The sequence below is a fragment of the Notothenia rossii genome, assembly GCF_949606895.1.
Source record: "Notothenia rossii genome assembly, chromosome: 10".
NCBI classification, from domain to species: domain Eukaryota; kingdom Metazoa; phylum Chordata; class Actinopteri; order Perciformes; family Nototheniidae; genus Notothenia; species Notothenia rossii.
The window spans coordinates 50,106,756-50,126,559 of NC_136908.1; the positions used below are offsets into that span (position 1 = coordinate 50,106,756).

At 42.6% G+C, this 19,804-nt stretch overlaps 1 long non-coding RNA gene across 2 annotated transcripts in view; it reads right to left on the reverse strand.

Annotated features, from left to right (window-relative positions):
* Positions 1 to 19,804, reverse strand: part of LOC307023113 — a 99,737-nt gene that overhangs the window by 6,044 nt on the left and 73,889 nt on the right. The gene's annotated exons all lie outside the window — the stretch shown is intronic.

Below are 19,804 nucleotides of genomic sequence, written 5' to 3' on the forward strand. Positions count from 1 at the left end.
CACACACACACACACACACACACACACACACACACACACACACACACACACACACACACACACACACACACACACACACACACACACACACACACACACACACACACACACACACACACACACACACACACACACACACACACACACACACACACACACACACACACACACACACACACACACACTCAGCCTTATCTTTTCTCAGCCGCGGTGCTCAGGCTGAGTTCCGCGGTGTCTCGCTGTCTCACAGACCCCACGCAGCAGCCAGGAAACGACACCAGTAATCCAGCTCAGACAGTCCACTCCTCGAGCCTCAAAGGGCGGAGCAGCGAGCCCCGCAACGTCCCGCCAACACGGCACCCAGACCCCACGCAGCATTCTCATCTCGTCATTTTCTGGTTGCTAACAAACGCTATTGTAACACATAAACACTGATGTTCCGCTGTAACGGTGGTGGACTCATCAGAACAGAGTGGGCGAGCTGCCCAATCAGAGCACAGTGGGCTCATAGGGAGGGGGGGGGGGGGGGGCAGGAGCTCCAACAAGCCGTTGAGGACAGAGAGTGAATACACATACTATACAGAGATGCTGTATGAGGAAACAATGTGATTTTGGAACATTGAACAATATAAATCTATTCTAGTAGACCTCAACAATGGAATTATGATCAGTAGAAATGGCCATGTCATGGGACCTTTAAAGGTAACCATTACATTTTATGAACTGAAAACTCACTGTTAAAGGGTTACATTTATTTGTGCATTTTTTACTCTAAATGGGAGCATAAATTACAAAAAATAATACAATCTGTCTTAAATAAGACTTGAGACAAAAGATTGTGAATATAAACATGACAGGAAAATGTTTTACGCAGTCATAGACCTGACTATACAATCAAGACATATTTTTGCAACCAGTGTACTTGTACCCTGCTGGATATTAAAACAGAATATAATTATAAGTTACCCCTACATTGGCTTCACTTCTCAGACCTGGAGCCTTCTGCATTGGAATGCATTAACTAAACTAATACAAAGTCAAGAATGCAAGAAACCATAAGGGTGAAACAGTTTTTAAACAGACCTCCTGGTTAGAAAAAGTTATTTGGAAGAGAAAACACATTTCATCATCATCATCTCCTCCTCCTCTTGTTTTCTTCTCAACACACTTTCTTAAGGAAAAATCATGCAATATGGCTTAGTGTAATTCTGACTGCATACATTCAGCGCAGTGTTACCATTCAAATGTTTTGGTAACATTTGCAGACATTGCTGTTCTTCCAGGGGAGAGGCCAACCTGAGCCCCAGATGACAAGGCTGATAAGAGAGCTAGATACCATTTTCAGGTCGACTTGTCTGGTGTTTTGCATGTTGGCTGCACTGCAGTATAAGATCTGTCCCTCAGTCACTAAAAAAGACAATAACTGCAACCATATCACCTGCTGAAAATGGTCGATGTATGGCCACATTTCAGCCATATTCTTGGGTCTAATGCACTGCAGGCTAATGAAGAGACCTATGACCTCCAAATGCATAAGTAATAAAGCTGTCTTGGCACAGTGATCAATACCCACTGCATATGTTGGAAGATAAAGTCTCCTGTTTCTATAACACCCTGGGAATCAATCAATCAATCAATCAATCAATCAATCAATCAATCAATGTTTATTTATATAGCCCAATATCACAAATGTTACATTTGTCTCAGTGGACTTCACAGTTTGTACAGAATGTCAGTATGACAATACGACACCCTCTGTCCTTAGACCCTCACATCGTACAAGGAAAAACTTCCAGAGAAAACCCACAGTTTAAAGGGAAAAATGGGAGAAACCTCAGGGAGAGCAACAGAGGAGGGATCCCTCTCCCAGGACGGACAGACGTGCAATAGATGCCGTGTGTAAATTGAAAAGATAATACATTTGCAACATAGGTAGTCCAAATGTTTGGAAATGCATGTGTGTATAATAAGAAGATGAATCCACGAGGATATCCATCCAGGACTTATGATCCAGGACTTATGATCCTCAAGATCCAGGACTCGCGATCCATGACACAGGACCGCAGGATCATCCATGACTCCGGATCCCGGCGTATATAGACACCAAAAAGAAAGAAATTTGGGGAAGCTGGATTAATCGGAACATGAGAGTACACAGGTATAGACAGAGAGAAGGAAGAAGTAAGATGTCCCCCGACAAACTAAGCCTATATCAGCAAAACTAGGGGCTGAATCTAATCAGCCCTAACTATAAGCTTTATCAAAAAGGAAGGTCTTAAGCGCACTCTTAAAAACGGATAGGGTGTCTCCCGTCCGAACACAAACTGGAAGCTGATTCCACAAAAGTGGAGCTTGATAAGAAAAGGCTCTGGCTCCCATTGTACTTTTAGAGACTCTAGGAACAACCAACAACCCTGCATTCTTGGAACGCAATGCCCTAGTACAGGGGTCGGCAACCCGCGGCCCATGGGCCGCATGCGGCCCTTTAAGCCCTCTGCTCTGGCTCCCTTGAGTTTAGAAAAAAATAAGAAGGAGATCAAATAAAAGTATTTGTAGGACTATTTATATTTTGTTGCACGGTTGAAAATGTTTCGTATCTTGTATTTTGAGGTGATACCGTGACACATAAATAAAAAACAAAACGGTTTTAATTAGGTGAACTAAAATATGCGTCACATCCTGCTACGGTCCCGCGCGAGCGCCTTTTCTTGGAGGCACTCGCGCGGGGACCCCCGGCTCGATGAGCAAACTATGGATAAATCAAAGAAAAGTACCGGAGGAACACAGGAATTAAATTCTGTGTGGACAGAGTTATATGCTTTCACAGCAAACGATGCTGGTTTACCGGTATGTTTGATATGTAGAGAGAAGTTGTCAACGGTGCTGCAGCCTTTACGTATCGAGGAACAACACGGGAGAGGAAGACAGCTGACTATCTTCAGTCATAATTCAATGGGGTATGTCTTTTATTTCAGAAAACACTTTTTGTTATATTCCATGGAATGCTCTTAACGTCCCGATAGCAATGAATATATTAAATGCTTTGACAATAAATACATACAAAAATTAATAAATGCAAAAAAACTGTAATTTTTGTCTGATATAACAATAAATACAACTTTATTAGCTATCAAGCTATGAAATATGTTTTTCCAGACAAAACATTTTTGGGGAAAAAGGAGCAAAATGGCTCTTTTGGTCAAAAAGGTTGCAGACCCCTGCCCTAGTAGGACAGTAGGGTATAATGAGTTCTTTAAGGTAAGATGGCGCCTGCCCATTAAGGGCTTTGTAGGCGAGAAGAAGAATTTTAAATTCTATCCTGTGTTCTATAGGGAGCCAGTGTAAGGCAGCCAGAACAGGAGTAATGTGGTCCCTTTTCCTAACTCTGGTTAGTACACGAGCTGCAGCAGAACAGATCCAGTTTATCGGATCTGCCCTTTAAAGCGCTGAAAAGAACCTTTAAGTGGGGATTTGCTGTTCCAGAAAGGTATGCGATCTTCCTCAGCCATCAACATTTCAGTCAAAGCCACAGCTTTTATTTCCCTCCTCAGGGGAGCGGTGCCTTCACTGGTTCAGCATGTCTTTGCCTTGCAAGTGCTGCTCTCTCAGCTTGTAGCTTGAGTTATGATCATGCCCCCATTGAACACACATCATTCCCCGTCAGTGGTGGGGAGTGGGAAGGAGGGAGGGGGTTAAATATTCTACAGCGCGGTCCGATCTCTCCAGTCTTCAGAGTAATGAAGCAGCTACACAGATCCGCCACATACACCCGTATCTCTCTGCCTAATGAACGAACGAAGCCTCGCCCAGGTGAAAAATGAGCGAGCTCAACGCAGCCGCTTAAGAGAAGAAAATAGGATTCCTTTCCTGATTTTAGTTGGGATGATTGATTAAACTGAAAACCGCCCACCCCCCCTTACCCATATTTCTCAATCCTTTCCCACTCCATCTCTACTTAATTTGGTTTGCAGTGCTGTGTGTTTACAGCTCCACCTACAGAAACATTTACGCAACCGGGTGCCACAAAGCAGATCAGCTACTCAGCAGTGAAATTAAGGTTAAACGGCATTAGGACACAGTCAAAGAATAATTTGATCCTGCATACTGAGTCATCGGAACTTGCTGGCAGAAAAGCATGTTTTCTAACCATGCATCATCAAGGTTGTGAGCGATTTAGTTTGATCAACACAATGCTACAAAGCCTGAAGTAATGGAAGCAGCAAACAAAGAGAAGAAAGGGGGTGTTCAGCATTCATTCAACCCTGAAAGTCAATGAATGCAGTGCTTCAGTCCCCTCAGGCTCAGGTGGTGCTGAGATGCAGATCCCACAGCGCCCTCCTGGTGTCCAGCTGAGGTCAATGTCCAGCTGGTGCGTAGCAACAGACTTCACTTGGCACATCTCCTCATGCAAAACACCAGACAAGTCGACCTGAAAATGGCATCTAGCTCTCTTATCAGCCTTGTCATCTTGGGCTCAGGTTGGCCTCCCCCCCTGGAAGAACAGGAGCAGTCTCTTTTCTTTTGAATCCCCCCCAGGGTCTGAGAGTAATGTTCCTATGCAGGTTCAAACCGACGATAAGCTCCGTCATGGAAACATATATATTTCCCTATAAGATGGGAAAATCTCTCATATTACATTTCGAAACAAGGTTATAGATAGTGAGAAACAGTTGAATGCAAATGAAATGCAGATCAGGTATCTCAGGTAGCCGGGGAAAAAGATTTGGATACATCTAAATAATTTGATTGTTAGGAATACAATGTTATTTTATATTAGGACACCTTTCTGGGATTCTTTAATAACACCTCATTGATGAACAGAAATCTGCATCATATGGACCTTTTTTGGTTTCCCTCCTGGTTTTATCACTAAGCTCTCGCACAATGAATAATTAAAATAGGGACACTAGCTGCCCCACAAAATGAAATCACAATAATTAAAATAAACAAAGTCTCAGTTTTCCTATTAAGATTTTCCATTGTGTATTTATTTCTGCATGCTGTCATTTTAATTTAACTCTGTGTTGTTGTCTTGCAGGCGTGAATGTGTTTACATTTCGGATTTCTCTTTAGTCTGCTGTGTTCTCTTTTGATCGGCTTTTGTTTTTGGATGCACAGGTTCATTGGCTCAAATGTAGAACGAATGACCTGAATAAATGAATAAATAAATATAGAGGTATGGGATTGAAGCAAAACGTGGAAAGAGGACTTCTAACAAATGCATAGTGTGCATTCACAAAAGAGTAAAGAGTAGGGAAGGAAAACAGGTACAGTGGGACCCAAAGAAAATGTTCCGTAATGCAGACATTAAATTCTGAATAAAGTTGAATTGAAAGCTACATGCCAAATCATAATGTGAAAATAAGTGGTTGATTAGTGGTGCATTGGCACAAAAATTGTACATACAAAAATGTAGATTTAAGAAAAAATGCTGTCATTGTTGTATATAGCATTTTTTCGATTGGCATTGTGTAGAGTTGACATATTGATTGAAAGAACAAATCCCTTGGTTGACCTTCGAAGGTCAGTCAACTGAGGAATAATCACAAGTTCTCCTTGGAAATCTGGAAACTCCCCGTTCAGTTGTGATCAGCGCTGGTCAAACATAATACAAGAAACTGTTTCCACCTCCTGGGATGATTCCAAGCCTTTGTGTTTTACTAAATGCATATCAAGTGGGGTTTGTATTGGATGTGCTCCGTTAGCCAAGCTTTGTATTGCAGGCATCACTACAATGAGCAGAGGCAATTGGTACCATGATACATCTACTCGGATGAATCTCTCTGTGAAATGAATTTCAAACCTTCAATGGGCCAATGAAAGTCCACTGAACTATAACAACACCTTTCTAACAAGTGTCACTTCACCGACTCTGTCTCTGTGGCGTAGAGGGGAGATTATGGGATGTTTCTTTAAATGAGTTTGGGGAGTGAGTGCAGGTCAAGAAGATAAGGCCGCTTGCACATGAGGCCATTTTTTACCTGAATGAGAGGGAGCGTCTGGCCTGCGTTGGGAAGTGCTTCATGATTGGTGCCTGATGTCAGCTTGTTATCACCAGAGGCTCCATATTCGAGTGGAAACATGGCAACTCTAAGTGTCATATTTGTGCAATTATGTGGATATGTGGGACTGACTCATAGAGGCAGTGACCAGTCTAAAGCCTCCCAATTTCATTTTGAATTTAAATTGTCATTTATTTTACTGCTATCTTACTACTACAGTAGCGTACTAGCAATTGTCTTAAGTGGCGTATACAAGACTAAAATGTAAACTGAATATAAATATGATTCAATTCTATGCTTCTATTTATTGTTAAGTAAAAGTTGAATTCAGATTAGTCCAAATTCTATAATTTTCACATAGAAATATATAATTATATTAAATATACTTTATAAATCCCAAATTGGGAAACTTTTGTTCTTACAGCAACATGTGAAAAAGGCATTGCACATTAATTGAAAATAAAATAATAAAGAATGAATGTATACATACAGTATTTACATCTATAGGGTATAAATTCTAAAAATATGCATTTTTTCTTAAAGTGATGCAAAGATTTGTATATTTTAAAAGTTGTGTGTATGTTGCAATATACAGTAGGCCGTAAATTAATTAAATTCTGATGTAAAAAATATATTTTAAAAGTTAACAGTTAACCCCCCTCCGAAAGTCACTTTTAAAAAAAAAAAACCTATAGATTCAAATCATAATCAAATGTATGCCCAGGTGTAAATAGCACTGTCTATATGGATACCTGGCTGCATGTGTATCTGCCATAGAAATATGCAGAGTAATTTAAAAAACACTATTCTGTACATCCTTTCTAAATCTCACTGATAAATGATGAGATGTCTTCCTTAAAAACAAAGAAGAAAAAGTAGCAGGAAAGTTCATCATCCTGCTTTGAGCTTAAACAACTCTATATGCAACACCCTTGAGGGGAAGGACACAGATGTCTAATATTGCAATATCCAATCATAGCTTCCGGATTCACCGTGATGGATTCATATGACGGCCCTATCCTTCATTGTATACATAATATAGGGTCTATAAGGTCCTTGGACTCCAGCCTTTGCTAGAGGATGTACTAATGACATGCTTATCTTTGCCCTTGCAGCCCTTCTCAGCAACACAATCACCCTCCAATACACCCTGAATTAGTTTGAACAAAACAACTGGCATTTACCATTCCAGCAGATAAGTAAAGGGGGCATGTGTGAAATAGACAAACAAACAAAAGGGAGAGTTAGAGGCAGCAGTGAAGTTAATCTTGGTCTGGGCCCGGATTAACGGCCATGCTTGCATTTTCTTGGAGAATAATCGAAGGGGTCCGGGTCTTGTGAATAACTCCCTACGAAAAAAGGAGGCACTTCTGGCTATGAAAGCTGCAGAGAGTCAATGAAGAGAGAAATGAGTATGAATAAAAAGGACAGGCTTTGACTGGTTGAGTCCACATTTTCATTTCATGGCCTGTGGGGGCAGCTGCGGACTTCTAAAATCAGCCTGGGACACAATGCAGACACTGCTTTCTTATTAGGACTTCAGTTGCATCTCAAACAGCTGCCGTTGTGTCGTTCACATGGGTGTAATATATTCTTATCTCATTCCACTTTGCAAATAACCGTTCTCTAAAAATACTGATTCTTTAAGATGTAGCCTGTCTGTCAACACAAGCGTATTTCTCGCCCTCAATTGCCTCCCAGCCGTCCATGCCTGAGGTCTTTCACAGAACATTGCAGGAAACCAAAATGGCAGCATCCAATCACAGCCTGCCACAGACAGCCCGGTTTCTCAGTGAGGCCACGGGGGGCACACTGATTAAGAGCCGGGCTGCGACAGGAGAGGAGTGCTGCACCTTTCAGACACTCTCCACAAAAAAAAAACTTGAGTGTAAGGTAAGACTGTCTGCTCCACAACAAGTGATGCAACAGGAGCAGCTGAAACCATCTGGTATCTGCTATTCTTCAATGAAGTAAGCCAATATTGAGACATAGAACCCACACATGAAAGACATTGATTCATTTGGTTTAAAAACACTTGGATACAATGGAATAGGGGAGTTGATTAAGACCATTAACCTAATTTTGTGAGATAAAAAACTGTATTTAATATCCTATGAAGTTTTGTCACTTTTGATATGATCTAGCAAAGAAAATGTGCCCAAATAAGCGAATTACTTTGACCAATGGCCATTGGTATGCTGCAGAGGATTTGTACGAGTACATTTATAAAAGTGGCTTTCAGTTTTCACCTTGCTTGCAGTTTATCAACAGATTTATTGCACATTGTGTGATCTTTAAGCCCATAGTTTTTGTTTCAGTGAGTGCAACTTTGACTGTTTGGTCCTCTGTCACTACTCTGATCAACTTTGTACACAAAGATGTGCATCTCCCTTCATAAGTGTACTTTATACTGTCAAAACTTGTACTTACTGTATAGCGATTTCCCCCATGCAGCCATATACATGAATAAACACAGAAATAAACCCTCCAAGTTATTATACTTTCCATTAAACGTCTTACTAATTATTTTAAGATATACAAATATTTGGGACATACAGTACTGGGCAAATGTATAAATAAGCGCAATTTGGGGTGTTGGCGCCATGCTTAAATGCAATAACTATTGGGTTTAGTTACTTACAGGCTAGTCTACAGTATAGCATAAGCGCTTTCTTATAATGGCTATACTGCAGTTTTTCCTCCCTATCTCCCAACTTACAGTATAAGGATGCCGATCTACGTTGCAACATTTTCTATCTTTTTTTCAACTATACATTGGGACTTTGTTAAAGCTAGGGTAGGTAATTCACTTCAGAAACACTTTTTGTTATATTCCATGGAATGCTCTTAACATCCCGATAGCAACTAATACATTAAGTGCTTTGACAATAAATACATTAAAAAATGTCATCTGTGGAAGCCGTAGCGCAGTAAAAAGCACGACCAATTATCTGCCCCAGCCCGGCTAAAATAACTGGATGGCCTACCTGCCTTCCATCTGTGCACAAACTTATCTCGTGCCCTCATTGGTCATCTGCACGTTCGTGTGTGTTGGAGGAGGGGCTCTGTAAGGAAGTCTGAAGGAAGCGGCAGATTTTCTTCGGCTGCGTAGTTTCAAATTCTAGCGCACTCGAGCTGGTTTCTCCATTCTTACCTACCCTACCTTTAATCAGCTTCTTCATTAGCAAACCAACTTGTTGGAGCATATCCTATTTCAGCTTTATACCCTTCCATGTAACGAATGCAGGAGAAATTAATCAAGCGATGAACCATCCACTCACCTCCTATTACTTTCAAGATGATGGAAAACAGAAGGAAAACAGTTTTGTGTCTTCTCCAAGCTGCTGTCATAAATCAAAACGTGTGCCATGCGATCAGCTGTCAGCCATGTCCGCTGCGGTAATTAACAATCTGCATAGTTTTTCATTGACACCATTCCTGTGTGGACACAGGATTAGAACTGAAGAAGAGTCCAATTACTGAAACCAGCACAACAAACATCTGAAAGTTGTTTTTCAGCATTGGCTCCGATTTTTTATGAATTACAATTAAAGCAATATAATTTAGCCTTGCATGATTAATGGTGATTTGAATAAACAAACTCATCTTCTTTCTTGCAGTTGCGTTGCTTTCACTGCACGTACCTAAAAAAGTGCTTGTAATACAAGATAAAAAGCAGAATGAAAAATGGCACAAATTAAAAGACTATGAGTATGAACATTGTGTTTTTCGTGAAGAATTGGAAACCATTTGGGTAAAGTCTTGCAGAGCGGAGCAGAGGTGGGCCGCGCTGACATCTGAACAATTGCTTGCTTGCTAATGACTGTGATTTCAGTTCCCTGGAGAAATCATTGTTGTTCATTGTACATTAAGACACCCAGGGCTCGCCTTTTTGTTGAGCAATTTTATTGATGACGTGATCTTTTTCACAGTCAGTAACCCGACCTTTAGTAACCTTGGTGGTGGGACCAAAACTTTTTTTCCAGCCGCATTATCATTTCACTAAAGGCTTCCCATCAGTCTCATTTATGCATGTGTCAGACCTCCAAGCGAGCACTGGGTGAGTCCTGATGCTGGTCAACCTGCCATGAAATAATCATCCCAATGCCACTAATTATGAATATTGTCGGCTAATGAGTAGATGAAATAAGAGGATTACAGTTCATCGCTAATGAGTTCACCTAATTAGGCCATTCATTAACTCCAGAAGTGGTACATTAAGAGAGGGGAACTTTGCTGCGTATGCATTTTAATGATGAGAGCCAAATAAAAGGGTCGGATAGACACGGGGGGCGGCACAAAAATATTCCCTCCTCTTCTTGACCCTGTGCTCATCAGACAGTTCAATCAAGAATCATGTCATCTGTCTGCACCTTAATTATCAAAGCACTGCTCCAGATGTCCATGCGATTATGGGTTGCATGTAAACAATTTGCAAAAGAGGTTGGTCTTTAACTTTGTATTTTACACCCAGTTCCCAAGCGGTTAAGATTAGTCGGCTTGTATGAAATATGAAATATAAAGGCAACTGGAAAGGCAGCCCCCAAAAGAGGTTCAGTTCAAATGATCCAAGAATTTATGTTACACTGAAAGCAGCTGAGCTCTCGCTATAAATATCTTATGAATAGCTCGAGATTCTAGGTTACAGTCCAGATTGTTTCACATAAAAACTGCAACAGTAAGTTTCACAGTACGGTAGTTACACAAAATAATGGCGCCTCACCGAGACTTCTCCACCTGTCAGTCAGGGGGCAAGGTGTGCAAATAAAAATGGATGCCCAAGTCAAGTTTGGCACATAATGTATTCAACCCAAGTCAGTCAAAAGTGAATTATTCATGAGGCCGTGAAAGCACTCAATTGATTCAATCACGATAATCTACAGGAACTCAATTCACATGAACATTATTTCCATGCAGCTTTATTGCCTACAGAGTGAACTGCTCCATAAAAAGCTCACATAATAATCCTTTGCCCCCTCAAACAGTTTTTTCAGAAGGCTGGATAATTGTCGAGGGACTGCGGATCGCCTCGGGGGTCACGCTGTTCCACACTTTGTACACTATTACGCTGCCTTTAATTGTATTAAAGAAAGTGCCGTTAATTAAGTGATTAGTGCAGAGTACATGGGAGCTATTGGAGAACACAAAGACCCCCTGATGGTGGACGGTGCAGCCACTGACCTTCTCCGGGGGGGAAACTGTCAACACTGTTCACACAGCTTTATTCTTTCTAATACGGCAATTACATAAAAAAAAAAAAAGAAGTTCAAAGATTACCTCCTGATGTAAGCACGTTAGTGGAGCGTAAAGACAGACGCATATCTTTTGATGTGCAGGAAACTGGAGCACCCTCAGGAAATCCACAGGAGCATGGGAAGATCACATACATCTACAGAGAGAGGCCCTGTGAGGTTTGAACTAGAGGTATGTCTTTCCTGCTGAGCAACAGTCAAAGACACTGAGCAAACAGAATGTGACTTAAAATTCCTAAAACGCAACTGCAAACTTGGATCCAGGAATGGTTGTTTACGAATGAAAGATGAAGCTGTTTCTGAAAAGTTTTCCAAAGTTTTTCTGTGCTGTAAACCCAAGACTGTTTATGCTGTGTCTAATTAACATCACATATATGTTTTATTTTTAAATGTACATCATATTTGACGTTAAGTGCCTTGTCTCACTGACAATTATTTCTGACAGTATGTTGTTGCCTGACAGCTTTATTTGCTCTTCTTCCTGATTACAAATAAAACAAAGATGTAGCTCTTAGTTAAGGTTTAATCAGGGAGATTATCCTTGTCACCCTGTCACCAGAGAAAATCACTTTATATACTAACAATTGTGCATGTCAGATTTTAATTTTAATTGTGACAGTGCTGCTTAAACCACCATCAGCTTACTCCCACAGGGGGCATCATCCTAAAGCAATTAATTAATATGGTTTAACCCCCTATAAATTATTCCTGCAGTGGGATCACCACTAAAGCTCCAGCCATATACAGTATATTTTAATAAGTATCAGATTTTGTGCTCCACTTTCTCCATCTCCCCAGACTGGAATCTGCCTCCGATGGCGGAGAACATTTACACTGTTGTTAATATGACCAAATATGTTCCTCCAGAGAGCTTTAGATAATCAGATCTTAGGAGCCTCTCGGGTGCTTCTACACCGAGACTTTGCTCTCTTTTTCTTTGCTCAACCTGATTTCAATGATGCATTTTAATGCCAGGTGAAAGGGAGGTCACTAAATAAGACGTGTAAAAGAGGAAAGAGGGCTGTCTGTTGTTTTTACAAGCCAGTTGGGATTTGACCAAGCTCACTTCCTCATGACGAAACCATTGACGCAGCATCAGAGCGTCACCCATGGCGTTTTCGTCCCAATCAAATGTGAATGTGACTGCTACACTAACCTCATAGAGCATATTTGTAAATTGATAGAAATAGTGCTTTTTTAATATGAAAGGAGATCACAGGTATGCATAGCTACATAGCTATGGGCATAGCATAGGTACATAGCTGTGTAAATGTTAATCATTTTTTTAATATTAATTCGCCAAAGATTTAAAAATAATAAACTAGAAACCAATAGGTAGCCTAATAGCTAGTTTTTTGTCCGTCACATTTTGTACATAAGTTCAGTACTGGAGTGCATGCACTTTGTTTGTCAGAGGATTACAAATATTCAGTTTTTCCAAGACCGCTGTAATGTTTTTCAGCATGGATTACACTTGCTGCAATGGGAGTTACTACCGTGGCTGAATGGCACGTTCTCTTTATACATCCATGACGAAGTCGCACAGAGTAAAGTTAATGCGGATGTGGGCGTGGTTTAATCTCAAAACAAAAAACAGTGATGGAGGATTCCTGACCGGATGGACACACACAGCTTTTGGATTGGTTTCTGTTATCATAATCAAGCATCTAGAGATGGGTCGCTGTACCATTGGAGAGACACGTGAGATCCAAGGGAGTGACAAGAGGGTGAGAATGAGAATTTGAACATGGCAGGAAGATGGGCAATAGTGCTGCAGTTTGGCATCAGAACAGGATCAAGCAACCAGCGTGTCAAAGTTTAAAGATTACGTCATCTGTATTCACTGTCAGCCTACAACCTTCAGGGTAGAGTGCGGGAGGGCGATGTCATCATGTACTACTGTCTGCAATTCTGCTTAATAATGAATAGATCTCTGTAGATGCAAGTAATGAAATATGTGGATAACTTTATATTGGTGTACATCATTTTAAATATCTTGAAAACATTTCAATAACAATCTCCCAGAGGACAGAGGACAGAGGACAAGGATCAACAGTTCCAACGACAATACCTTACATTTTTAGATTTTTTTGTTGCTTGTTCATTGTAAGGTCCCATGTCATGGCCATTTCTACTGATCATAATTCCATTGTTGAGGTCTACTAGAATATATTTATACTGTGCAATCTTTCAAACTCACATTGGTTTCTCATACAACATCTCTGTATAGTATGTGTATTCACTCTCTGTCCTAAAAGGCTTGTTGGAGCTCCTGCCCACCCCCCTCCCTGTGAGTTCCGCGGAGTCTCGCCGACCCCACACCAGTGAGCCAGCTCAAACTGTCCCGCTCCTCGCAGCAGAGAGCCTCGCAACGCCTCGCCGAATATGTCTGTGAGGAAGTCCGCGGATTGGTCCAAACGTAATGGCTCCGTGGCATCACTATTCCCAAATACGTCACTATACCCAATAAGTAAACAATGGAAAAAGAGAAATCTCCAACGAGGCGTTCTGGGGCAGCATAGACAGGTATTTTCTGTGTTAGAGTTTTACTCGCTACAGGGTGTACTTTGAGGGTTTGTGACTCTGCAGACCGTTTACTTGCATAAACACCTTCATAATACACAAGGGGACGGGTAATAACCAGAAAAGCATGACATGGGACCTTTAACAATTACCAAAATGCAGTAATGTTGTTTATTAAATATTCCCTCCAAACATGTTTTAAGACATTTCAAATGATCTTGCCTCATAAGGTTTGTAATAAAAAAAGTTACGGAATAAGAAATTATATGAAAAATGCAAATACGTTATCCATTTCAAATACTGGACACAAGAAATCTCTGACTGCAAAGTACATTCTTATTGATGGTTCACTAAATCATGTTGCATGCATACACTTCTTCGTTCAGCATATAATGTGAACATGGACTTCTTGCTTCGACGTCATTCTGAACAGGTCAAACAAAGATTGGCAAGAAAATAAAGTTATTGAGTAAAGAAGGGACTCATTTTTTGTGTCCATCACCCAATGGATTAATCCTTTTAGTGCTGCTAATTAATCTTATTCTAATTGAAATGGCAAATACAATGCTTTATAGAAGCACAAATAAAGAGGCTTTAGACAAAAGTATGATTTGGCTTGTCTTCTTAAGAAAAAAAATGACTTTCATACCAGATTTTCTTTTGAAAATACTTGAGCAACTGTCAAGAAGAGAAATGCAGTTTTTGTGCAAGTCTGTTTGACTGCATTATGAGACGGGAAACCCCATTTCCTTCCTTCCTCCTTCTTCCTCCTCTCTTCTCTAATGATGACTAATATCTTTCGTTCCTTATCCAATCAAGATTTCAGAGATGACAAATGTGCTTTATACTTTTCACACTCTTGCCTCTGCCTTTTCTTCGCCAAAAGTATGACAGTGCCTGCAACCCCGCTTGGCTTTGAATTAACTAATTAATTAATTGACTTTATTAACCTGTAATATTCAGTGGAAAGCTCAGAAAAAAATTAGGCCTGGTTTACATGTAGAATTAATTATAGTCATCTCTCAGTCGACGTAATCATTACTGTCAACCGACATTCTGTAGAGAGGTTGCCTAAAGAGGAGTGACTTTGCACATCACAGGCAAACGACGTGAACACAACTGGGTAGAAAAGAAAGAAAGGGATCCAGGTATAATAAGGTGTCTTTTTAGGAAGCGCTGGAAAATAGGCCAGACTTTCATGATGTACAAAGGCTTTTTTTGAGGCTTCCTCTAGGAGTCATCCTCAACCCAAACCCCTCACATGACTGTGTTTTGTAGATTAGACTCTCTGACGGGGGCGCACAGGAGGAGTTCGCCTTCTGAGTGTGCTGGAGGACATGTGAGGAGTCCGCCTAATTAGAGGAAGGACATCCTATTCGTGTTGACACTAAGCTGGAGCGTTAGGGTCTCAGCCCCCTGTGATCAGACAATTTGTCTGTGCAGCCTACCACCTCCTATGACTACATAAGATGAAGGACTAGATGTCTTGCCAGACTGCACGAGTATTAGCGTGTACAGAAGCTACTCTCTGAACAGGTCTGCTGACTGACTCTGAAAAAAGTCAGGATCAGCACATTAACACATTAACCTCTAGCCCCATGGTCTCGCCTAAAGATCGGCGTAATGAAGCATAATTTGGACATGCTCAATTCCATGCCGGGATGGGGACTCCTCTGGGATTTCAGGGTGGTTTGAGTTACAGAGTCAGCTTAAGCAGTTTACTGGTTTAGCTCTGCATAGACATTTCGAACCATGTCTTCCTTTTGCCCTCGGCAGCTTCGGCAGAAAACCTGGATATGTGTGCTGGATATCATCCAAGTGGGAAATGTTTTTTGATAGAGGATGTAAACCAATATTATAGAGGTGAAGCACCTTCAACACATTGCAAGGCAGCTGTTACACAATAGCCTTGCAGACGACAAGTGGTTAATGACTGAGAAGCTGGAGGGGGTCTAGAGTGCAGGATGATAGTGAACAGGATTCCTTTGACGAAATTGCAACTGAACAATAAAATTGAACGAGAAAAAAACTAAATCCTTGAGCTGTTGTTACATTTATCAGGGTGTATAATTGCACTGCCCACAATTCTTGGAGCAAATGTACAATTAGACAGAATGTTCTCTGACAATATGAGTTGTGCTGTTTATGCAGAGAGCAGAAGGGTAAAGGCAGAAGCAGAACTGTGGCAGATCACTTCCCAAGGGCACCAGTATCTCCCTCACCAAAAAATATATCCTCATTACTCCCGAATAAAACAATGAACCTTGGCCTCTGATAGCCTGAAGTACCATCTGATCTTCAGGGGATGTCCTCAAACGTATACAAATAGGGCACAAATTACAGTAAGAACCTGAATAAATTTGGGGGGACCTCCAACGGCACAGGACATAGGGTTGGCAGGACCCCCGGCAGAAGAGTAGTCGGCGGGACCCCCAGCGAGACAGGACATGGGATTGGCAGGACCCCCGGCAGGAGAGTAGTCGGCGGGACCCCCAACGGGACAGGACATAGGATTGGCAGGACCCCCTGCAGGAGAGTAGTCGGTGGGACCTCCAATGGGACTGGACATGGAGCTGGCAGGACCCCCAGCGGAACCTCCAACGGAAGAGGACATAGGATTGGCAGGACCCCCGACAGAAGAGTAGTCGGCGGGACCCCCAACGGGACAGGACATAGGGTTGGCGGGACCCCCGGCAGGAGAGTAGTCGGCGGGAACCCCAACGGGACAGGACATGGAGTTGGCAGGACCCCCGGCAGGAGAGTAGTCGGCGGGACCCCCAACGGGACACGACATAGGGTTGGCAGGACCCCCGGCAGGAGAGTAGTCGGCGGGACCCCCAACGGGACAGGACATAGGGTTGGCAGGACCCCCGGCAGGAGAGTAGTCGGCGGGACCCCTAACGGGACAGGACACAGGATTGGCAGGACCTCCAACGGCACGGGACATAGGGTTGGCAGGACCCCCGGCAGAAGAGTAGTCGGCGGGACCCCCAACGGGACAGGACATGGAGTTGGAAGGAACCCCAGCGGAACCTCCAACGGCACTTCAGTAGGGACCTGAGTTGGGACTTGAGTAGGAACTTGAGTAGGGACTGGAGAGGGAACTCGAGAGGGGACTCGAGAGAGGGCTTGAGAGGGAACTCGAGAGGTGACTTGAGAGGGAACTCGAGAGGTGACTCGAGAGGGAACTCGAGAGGGGACTTGAGAGGGGACTTGAGACGAAACTGGAGAGGAGACTTGAGAGGGGACTATAGAGGAAACCGGAGAGGGGACTTGAGAGGGAACTTGAGATGGGACTAGAGAAGTGACTAAAAGAGGAACTGGAGAAGGGACTAGAGATGGGACTAGAGAAGGGACTAGGGAAGTGACTAGAGGAGGGACTTGAGAAAGGACTTGAGAAAGGACTTGAGTTGGGTCTAGAGAAGGGACTTGAGATGGGACTAGAGTTGGTACTTGAGAAGTGACTAGAGAAGTGACTAGAGGTGGGACTGGAGTAGGGACTAGAGAAGGGACTAGAGAAGGGACTAGAGAAGGAACCTGAGGACGGACTAGGGAAGGGACTAGAGAAGGGACTAGAGGAGGGACTAGAGAGGGGACTCGAGAAGAGACTAGAGAGGGGACCAGAGAAGGAACTAGAGAAGGGACTTGAGTTAGGACTCGAGAAGAGACTAGAGAAGGGACCAGATATGGGACTAGAGATGGGACTATGGCAGCTGGGGCCAGAGCTGGGTCTGGAACCATGGCCGCTAGGGCCGGAACTGGGGCCGGGACCATGGCTCCGGGGCCAGAACTGGGTCTGGAACCATGGCTGCTGGGGCCAGAACTGGGGCCGGGACCATGGCTGCTGGGGCCAGAACTGGGTATGGAACCATGGCTGCTGGGGCCAGAACTGGGCCAGAACTGGGCCAGAAAAAGCCAGACGAGTTCCAGAGAACGGCTCCTGGACAGGAGCAGGAGCTGGGGCAGAAGCAAGGGTTGACTCCAAACGGACCACACCGATGCGTGTGGTGTCATAAAGGGAATTGGGAGGCAGAGAGCTAGCATGCCTGAGGCTAGCAGGCAGGGGATAACACACCAAGAGGAACTCCAAAAACCAGAGCCAGGTAAGAATCTCACCAAGCCTGGTTTCTCCATAGTTATCTGGCGCGCCTCTGCCAGAGCAGCCTCTCGCTGCTGAACCCCGGACGCTCCCATCCATTGATCAGAGCAGGTAGCCAAAGAAAAGGTAAAATCCAACAATTCCTGCTCAAAAGGATCTGCAGGGCCCATAGTTGGTTGGTTCGTACTGTTACGGTGGGTGAAGCAAGCAAGACCCAAATGCAGATTACACTGATATTGCCTTTATTTCAAGGATAAAATAATAACTTTGACAAAACAGAACACACCAGTGAACTCAGTCACAAACAAAAGACGAACCAACACTGAACACAGGAAGAGACAAGACTAAATACAGGGAGGGGTAATCACAAGACGAGAAACAGCCGGGCAGGGGAGGAGAAATACAAGGGCGACAGGTGAACACAATCAGACAATTAGACACACCAGGGAAACTAACGACAGGGAGGAAAAACACAGGAAGAAGGACCAGACAATATACCAAGAGGAAAACATGACAGGGAGAACAGCAAAACACCCAAAACAAGACATACAAAACGTGACATAACACAATAATCGTAAAACTCATAAAGGGATATTTTGACGATACATCGTGATGCTCTCTCATTGTTATTTAATGAACTTGGTTTATTTCCCCTCCAGCAGAATCCATTAAAATCAATCATTTGTGTCTCTTTTTGTTTTAATGTTGCCGTTTTTTTACTGATGCAAAGCAAACTTTGGTAAAGGAAATGAGGAAACAAATCTCCATGGCTGAGAGAGAACGATGAACTAATATAGCTGTTGTCTTCATTCAGATCCAATTCAATACTTGGGCATATTGAGAAGAGGGAACAGTATGTACCCGAGCAAGTCCACTCATCTTCCGCTAATAAACCCCTTTCAATGTATAAGGGGGGGGGGGGTATTGAAAGAGCTAGCATTCAGATCACAGCTGCCCCTACCTTTGTTGTGGATGGCAAATGCCATTCGGATAAATGCTTGACACGCGTTGCTGTTTTAACCCAAATTACCCCTGTGCCTTAGATCTTTCAATTGCCTCATTAACAGGGGGGAGAGTCTGAAGCCTTTCAAGTTCTGCACTTAAAACAAAGCCGGTGAGCAATGTCGTGAGTCTGTTCTTCATTTGTGCACCTGGAGGGACGAATCAGTGGTGGCATAAAGAGGGGAAGGGCCATTGCCTCGAAACAGAGCCTCCCGCTGTTACCGATTTCCTTCTCAGTTTCTGTAGTTTATTGATATGTAGGGTCCCTAATGGGGATCCCTAGGGGATCCCTGAAGGGGGTCTTTGAAGGCGTTCAAGAGAGGACCAGCAAAACGAGGAGGAGGTTTTTGTATCTGAACACAGGGTGGTGAAAAAGATGAATGAAGATCAATGAAATGTTCACTCCTATTATCTCTTGCCCTTTGTGTGTGCTCTGACTTAAAGGGAGGTTTTCAACCTTTTTTCTTTATCATATCCCCACATCCCTAAGTTTGTATTCTTATCTCATTATCCAGAGCATCAGGTCTCACAAATGAGCTACAAGCTATCTCAGTTACTGGAAATACTTTGTTTGGTTTGTTTGTTTGAAGTAGAGCCTTCAGGCCATACAACATTATGCAGGTAACACAGAAGTCACGTAGCAGATTCTCAGTTGCATTTAGAAAAAACGTCTATAACAAATCACCTGTTTGTTGCTTCTACTTTTTAGTCTAAAAAAAACAAAAGTAAATCTGAAAAAGGTCTTATTAAATCTATCAAGTGTGTCCTTAAGTTTACAACACTTGCTAGTACTCCAACTACTCCAGTGTTTGTGCTTTTGCAACTGCCTGGCTACCTTTAGTTGAAAATGACTGTTCCTTTGGGATTTCACCTGTGTGCATTTGCATTCATGAATGAAATAAAACCCTCACACTGACATCAAAATC